General features: G+C 25.4%; 1 long non-coding RNA gene across 1 annotated transcript; it reads right to left on the minus strand.

Moving 5' to 3' along the window:
- Positions 1 to 4,105: 4,105 nt before the first annotated feature.
- Positions 4,106 to 5,656, minus strand: LOC145831196 (uncharacterized). Its single transcript, XR_014369661.1, has 3 exons — positions 5,564 to 5,656; positions 4,710 to 4,793; positions 4,106 to 4,229 (listed from the first exon to the last, which is right to left on the minus strand). It is a non-coding gene; the product is annotated as an uncharacterized LOC145831196 (long non-coding RNA).
- Between the last annotated feature and the right edge of the window lie 344 nt (positions 5,657 to 6,000).

The raw sequence follows: 6,000 nt of genomic DNA on the forward strand, positions 1-6,000 counted from the left end.
GAGTTGTTTAAATCTAGTTGCATGACAGTTTTGGAAAATCTGCAAGTGCACTGAAATACCGATTGGGTTTGAAGTTAGCTTATCCTTGTTTATGTTTATAGTCGGAAATGTTATTTTTTAAATGTATGAAGTATCAAACAACACAACTAGTTCCATGGTCATCTTTAGAAGTTGACAAACTTTGGCTCGATCAATAATACATAAAATCTATCTAAACATCTTATAAAAGCAACAAAAGTTATATGTTTGATTTCAAATTGTTTTATTATCTTATTTAAAGAACAGTTAAGCCTAGATAACAAATTGCTTTGGCTTGAAATTCTAACACTTTTACTTTCAAAATATCAAATAGTTATAACTAACTTATAAAATTTAACTAAATTCTGTACTTTAAAAATATTATTATCAAACAGTGCACCTAAAATACTTAAATAAGAATACTAACATAAAATAACGAAATAAAAAAAAAAAGAAATTATTATATATTTTCAGCGTAACAAACATTTTAGTTAAATAGACTTTTAGATTAAGATCGATTTCACTAATGAAAATATTACTAAACGAAAAACTAAAACATAAAACTGTCACATTATACTTTAAATGTTAAGTTTAAAGATTTTAGCAATAATAATTACACTAAAAAACAGTCAATGAGACATTTTTGGATCATAAAAGCTTTCAACAAGTTGTTTAAAATCTGGAATTTTATTTGAAGTAGATATTCTCAGTAATGACTGCAAATTGGTATCAGTAAGATTTGAACGCAGCTTAATTTTGTTTTTAGTCATGGTTAAGAAAGTTTGTTTGCAAAAATAAGTAGACCCAAACAGAACAAATAACTTCATTGTCATCTTTTTTAAATTAACAAACTTTGACTTGTCTGTCAATTTTTCAGTTTTGAACTTTTCTTTTTGTGTACTGCCACATTGAAGTTTAACAGTTCTAACAATATTACGAAGTACATTTTCGGTGTCAAACGTCGACGTTGATGAAATAATGTCGAATTCTTCACATAATTGTTAAAAGTCTGCAAAACGACGACCAAACTTATTATCAAGTGAAACTATTGTCATCAATTGGTCATTACTAAACTTAACCATATATTTAACCAAAAAGTCCTTAATGAAAAAACAATAACAGAAAAAGTGCAAAATTTAGTTTAATTTTAAAACATTTGACAAAAATTTAAACATGAGCAGTTTGACTTAAAAAATTTGACGATGTTTAAAAAGATTTTTTTTAATACTTTTTTAAACATTTAAAAAACAACTCAATACTTATCTGGAAAAGACAGCAATTTTTGACACGTCTATCTTTTATGAAAACATTATGTTAGGTAAGATCATCAAAGTTAGTTCAGCAAACAATTGCTTTTGGATGATTTGAGAAAGGATTACTTCAACTGACTTAAAACAGAACAAGACACTATAACAAAATATTGTTGTATCACCACAAAATAATAAGCCATTTTAACAAACGTTTTCAGGGTCAAAGTCTTACAGTTTTGTTTAGTGAAATAGTTCAAAAAAGGTTTTCTACAAGTTTTGTAATAATTAAATTGGCTGGCCGGATTTTATATAAATTTTGAAAATGCTTAGCGGGCCGGATCATCCACTTGCGGGCCGGATGAATGTTGTCCGCGGGCCGGATTCCATTAAAAATTAAAAACGGTTTTGGGGCCGGTCATTTTCACTCAGCGGACCGGATCCGGCCCGCGGGCCGTACGTTGCCCACCCCTAATATAGTATAATAAAGTAGTCGAACTTTATTTAAAGACATTTTAAATTTGATTTTTTAAAAGCTATCAACAACAAAACTAAAGCTTCTATTCTACTATATTTTAAACAAAACTGAATGTTTTGTAAAAAAAACTTTAGAACTTTTTATTAATCAAGTTCTTAAATAAAAAATTGTAACCATTCTAAAGAAATACATAAGGTTTGTAGTGTGAAAGTTAGCTTGTTAAAAGCACTTTTTTGGACTGAGTTCTGGAAGTGACATTAAAATGGATCCGTACCGTGGTGTATGAATCAATAATGACCGAAAGGTTTTTTTGTGCACCAGGTCTTTAGACCAAACTTTTTGAGCATTTATTTTTGTCGTTCAATAAACGATGTACTATCAAAGTAGGACTAAATTGAAATTTTTTGATAAATTTGTTTATTTTTCTATTTTTAGAAAACGAAAGTAGCTAGTTTGTATTTAAAATTTTGAAATAGAAGTCATGTCTAAAAAAATATTAAAGCTGTAGTTAGTTTTAAATCGCTGTTGATATTTATTAAAAACTACAAATCAATCATATAATTTTAAATGTAATCTGTTCTTTAGTATTTTTACAAAAATATTTCTAATTATTAAAATATTACAGTTCATTAAACATAAACAATTTTTTTCAAAAATTCTGTACTTTGAGCTGTATAAATATACTGAAACCTTTAACAATATCTTATGAGCTATAAAAATGGTCAACAATTTAATTTAATACTTTAACTAACTAAAGCTTCAGTAATAATTCTGTTGAAGTTTTCTTTGGTTAAAAAACAAGCATACTTTAGTTAGAACAGGTAAACTTTTAATTTATAATGTAAAATATAACATAACTATTCAAATGATTTTATTTTGTTTATAAAGTTTAAATCTTTTAGACAATAGTTTCGGATAAAAAAGTTTAGACCATTTCTGTATAAAAAAGCTTATTACTCATGCAAACTACCATGATGTACTTTTTTCAATTAGTAGTTGTAAACTCTAAGGCTGTACTTGTACGATCAGGTGTCTACTCTTAGAAAAGTAAATGTATAAAAAACTTAGTTTTTGGACCGCTAGTTTTAGAGAAATTAAATGATAAATGGCGAATGACATCAATGTCTCAAGAACTTTGTTTAAAATAGTTGTGATTACTTCATAAATTTATTACTATTAGATGTTTGTTATTATTTTATTTTATTGAAAACGAAGAACGATCTATCTTAACAAAATTAATAATTAAAACTAAGCTCATCAACATGTTCAATGAAGCTTTTGTAAAAAAAGAACTTTTCGAGATACATATTACGAGCCCAATTGTAATCTTACGGGGTTTTCCCTAACATTTGCTGATTCAGAAAATTACCTTTGTTTTTAACCCACCTTACCCAAATATATTAAAACTTTATCAAAAAAATGTTATTAATAACTAAAAATACAAAATTATGATTTTTTTATTATGCTGACTCAGCAAATATATAAGGAAAACCCCATTAGATTACAACAAGACTCACATATTAAATATCTACATTTGAAATAGCTACATATAAAACAAACACAGTTTTAAAACTAGTATTAGGTTAGTGTATTGCGTGTAGGTCTTAAGTAGCTACAGTTTTAAAAAATAAAACTATTTTTTTAAATTTTAAGCAGTCTTTTAAGCTAAAACTACTCCTACTTTAAAGCACTATAAATCTTTTTTAAATCAAACTTAAGTATGTTTGTCCAACTCAAAAGTTGTCTCACAGATTTAATGTACTGTTTTGTGATTGTCAATGGTGAAAAATATTAATGTATAAAACAATTAAAGAAGTTATCATAAACCTAGCTAAAGTTTGCACAACTAAAAAAATACTTGAAAGTTGATCTTTATATTAGATTGTTTTATGTCTTAGCAGCTTTTCATGAAAATAGTTATAATTTTTTTGATATTCTAAACATTTTTATAATGAAAAAAAAACAACAAAACAAAATTAAGTACTTAGTTAAAAATAGTTCAGTATTAGCATTTAATAGAGAAAAATGAGTACGCCTCTAATAAAGTTATAATTATACAATTTGAAATTTGTTACGAAACAGATATAATTAAATCTATCTAAAAATAATAATTTACATATTAAAAATCTTTACTAGTTATTTACGAAAAGAAACTACGAGTAATGATAAAATTTATTAACATAATTGTCTTGTTCAAAAGTAACTCATGTATGAGAATATGCGAACTGATTATAGTTTTATAAAGATATGAACATACAATTAAAGATATAAATACTTTTTATAACAAAAAGTAGTAATGTAGTAGTATAATATTAAATATTGAAAATTATTTTAAGACCCAAGTAAATTGGTAATATATGTTGGTACATTTAGCAGGGAAACCATTTGTAACCGCTACATTTAAGAAAGCTCAAATTATAGCAATTATGATCCAAGTACACTGATTATAGATTGGCACTTGTATTGTTGGTAGAGAAAACAAGTTCCTGTTAAAAAAGCTTATTTAGACAATTTGAACTTGTAATTAAGCTTTTTTTTAATTTAAAAAGTTTAGCAGCAAAAAACTTCAAAGAAAGAAGTATTTTCTGGTTTTAATGGCAAAATAGTAAAATAAAGCTTTAAATTGATAATTCAAATAAATTTTCGGAATACTTTGTTTAAAGTGTTAAGTTCTACATTAAGTTAAAGTAGTCATGGTTATTTTTGATATTATAGTTTTTTATGAAACACTTCATTTTGGACTGTTAAAGTTAAGTTTAAACAAAAAACTTTCAATGTATTTCGCATTTTTAACAGAATCATTTAAAAAAAAGTCTTTGTAAACAGTGATACTTTTTCAATAAAAAAACTAAAAAAATTTAACATGGGACACAATAGCCATTTACCTTTATAAAAAATCAAATGTTTTAATTATTTTCATACAACTTAAGCTCTTAAAATCGAAACCAACTGGATGACAAACTTACTTTTAATGAAAATTTTCCTAAAATTTTTGCACTTTATTGTGAATTCGCCGTTTGGAAGCCTCATGCAAAAAGGATGGTTCGAACCTGTTGAATAAAGAAAAAAGTTGCAAAAATGTGAAATGTTACTTAACAAACTCATCGAAACTTTTACTTTGTTGTTGTTGGTTATCAAGAAAAACCATTTCAAGCTGTTATCTGTATGACTACAAGGTTTATATACTTTCTTAGACTTAATGTATGGAAAAACTTCTTTTATAACCTTTGTATTACAACTTATGTTTATAAAAAAGTCAATTTGAAAATTTGATTTATTTTGCTAAAGTAAACTACGATAATCAAGCTTATGAAGTTTTGGTTTTTTTAGTTTTTAAAAACACCCCAGTTTTAACAGTAATTAGTATTTTGTTTTGTAAATGTACCTTTGTGTTTAGAACAAAAATATCTTCAATAAATCACTGATGTTATGCTTTAAACTACTTTAAAGAGTGGTAAATTATGTCTGTTTCTACAGTATCTATATGAAATGTTTAAAAAACAACACTTAAAACTGCTGAAAAAGTTTAAATAAATTTATTATCAAGTTGAAAAAAATGTTTTTATAGAACTTGTGTCTAAGTTTAAAACACAAACAAACTTTAGTATATATTAATGTTTTTAATTTGTTTTCTAAATAAGTTTTACAAGTCTATTTCAGCGTGATATACTGAGTTAAATATTTAGTTTATCAATAAAAAATAAAGATGCATTTTTTTCAAGTATATTGCAAAAATACTTACAATGCTTTTAAAGATCTAGCACTAACTGCTTTGTTAGGGGTAACGTTGTAAACAAAAAGTTATAAATATTGAAACTACCTTTAAAATGTTTCGTTTTCTTATGAGCTGCTGAAACTGAGCATAAGAGCAGAGAAATCATCAACAAGACACAAATCTTCATATTTAAATAATTTTTACCTAAAAAATAGAACTTTATTTTCAATGAAACTTAACTTGTTAAAAAAATACTTTTCCAAAGATTTTATATAAATGTTTTTAAGAACAGCTGAAAAACTTTAGTATCCAAACAAATATACGTGTTAAAAAAAGGTAAATTTAAAAAAGGTATAATCTGAAAACAAATTTTGCAAGTCATTTATTTACGATTTTAAGTTTAATGCAAAACAAAATAGGTCAAATTAGTTTATGTTAAATGTAAAATATGTAAAAAAGCTAAAAAAAACGCTAAACTACATAAAAATAAAGTTGACATAACTGACTTTTATACTTGAATAATCAAAACAAATAGAATGACG

Source organism: Thalia democratica, chromosome 3 (assembly GCF_965202585.1).
Source record: "Thalia democratica chromosome 3, ktThaDemo2.hap1.1, whole genome shotgun sequence".
Lineage (NCBI taxonomy): Eukaryota > Metazoa > Chordata > Thaliacea > Salpida > Salpidae > Thalia > Thalia democratica.